The sequence below is a fragment of the Pteropus vampyrus genome, unplaced genomic scaffold (genome assembly GCF_000151845.1).
Source record: "Pteropus vampyrus isolate Shadow unplaced genomic scaffold, Pvam_2.0 Scaffold252, whole genome shotgun sequence".
In the NCBI taxonomy this organism is placed as follows: Eukaryota; Metazoa; Chordata; class Mammalia; order Chiroptera; family Pteropodidae; genus Pteropus; species Pteropus vampyrus.
In genome coordinates, this window is record NW_011889033.1 from 575,434 (window position 1) to 577,265 (window position 1,832).

The following is a 1,832-nucleotide window of genomic DNA, read 5'->3' on the forward strand; positions in this document are numbered from 1 at the left end:
CTGCATAATCGAGACAGTTTAAATAAATGGAACCATACAAGATGCGGTCTTTGGCGACTGGTTTCTCTCCCTCGTCTCATCTTCCAGAGTTTATCCACACCGTGGCAGCGTCAGAGCTCCATTCTAATGTTCCATTGCATTTTGTCCATCCGTTTCTCATCCAGGATGTTTGTACTTTTTGGCTATTGTAAATGCCGTTACGAATCCGCATTCACGCATCTTTGCGTGAACGTGCCTTTTAAACTCTCTCCGGCGTATATCTGGGAGTAGACTTCCGGGATGTGCTGTAACTTTAAGTTTCGGAGGAACTGCCAAACTGTTTCGAGTAGCATCCACACCGCTTTACGCTCCCACCAGCAATGCACGAGGGTTACGATTCTCCACGCTGTGACCGACCTCTGTTATTCTCCATTTTTAAAAAATTGCGACACCCATCCTAGTAAGAAATAGTATCCCACTGTGGTTCTGATGTGCGTTCCCCTAATAATGAGTGATCTTGAGCATCTTTCCATGTGCTTATTGACCATTTATTTGTATATCTTCTTTGGAGATAGGTTTCTTCAAATCCTTTACCTAGTTTTTAATTGGATTCTTTTTTAAATTTTGAATTGTAAGAGTTCCTTATGTACTCTCTACACTAGAGCCTTATCAAGTGCATGACTTGTAGATATTTTCTCCTATCCTGTGGGCTGTCTTTACACTTTCTAGATAGTATCCTTTGATGCACAAAAGAATTTAATTTGGATGAAATCCAACTTACCTATTTTCTTGCTTGGTTGCTTGTGCTTTTTAAGTTATATATAACAAGCCATTGCCTCATCCAAGATTCTTAAGCTAAAGTCTTGACGACTTTGTAGGTCTTTTCAAAGAACAAATTTTGGGTTTTGTTGAGTTTTCTCTATGATTTTTCTATTCTCTATTTCGCTTATTTCTGTTCCATTTGCTTTGTGTTTGGTTTGTTCTTTGTCTAATCTCCCTTTTTATTTTATTTTATTTTTTTTTAGGCGAGGCAACCCTTGGTTGACCTCACAGATTGCAAGGACCTTGTCAGCTTACAATCTCTTGTTTTATTTTTTACGCCTACAGCACCTGGTCTTCCTAGGTGGTCTCCTATCCAAGTACCAACCAGGCCCGACCCTGCTTAGCTTCTGAGATCGGACGGGATCGGGCTCGTTCAGGGTGGCATGGCCGTAGACTAGATTTTCCTTTTTTTTTTTTTTTTTTTAATGCAGGCATTTGCGGCTATAAATTTCCCTCTGAGTACCGCTTTCACTGAATCCCAAAAGTTCTGGTATGTTGTGCTTTCATTTTCATTCATCTCGAACTATTTTCTAATGTTGGTTATGTAGGAATGTGTTAATTTCCATGTATTTGTGTATTGCCAAATTTCTTTTTGTTTCTGATTTCTAATTTTATTCTGTTGTGGTTATAGAACACACTTGGTATGATTTAAATATTTTTAAACTTATTGAGAGGAGTTTTGTGTCTAGCCTAGAAGATGTTCCATGCTACATGAGAAAAATAAGTATTCTGCCATGCACGTGACAACGCTGCCTTAGACTTCTACTTCCTGCTGGTACCGATCCTCAAGGTCAACTAAAGGTCAGAGCTCTGGGGCTTTCTCAGATCTTTTTTGAGCGTGTGCACAGAGAATTTTGGCAGACTGACATGTCTCAGAGTGCATTCTGGAAAATGCTGAGCTCAAGTGCACTTAATAACTGAGAAACTGATTTGTGCTTTTCGCAACACTTTTGCCATCATAAATCATGCCCCGGACGGACACGTGCCACATTAAATATTGATTGAAGAAGGGAACATGGAGTCCTTCAGCC

The 1,832-nt window shown here is 39.8% G+C and overlaps 1 non-coding gene across 1 annotated transcript; it reads right to left on the reverse strand.

The window, feature by feature from the left end:
* Positions 1 to 1,077: 1,077 nt before the first annotated feature.
* LOC111729218 lies at positions 1,078 to 1,196 on the reverse strand. The gene has a single exon (XR_002776140.1). It is a non-coding gene; the product is annotated as a 5S ribosomal RNA (ribosomal RNA).
* Positions 1,197 to 1,832: the final 636 nt, after the last annotated feature.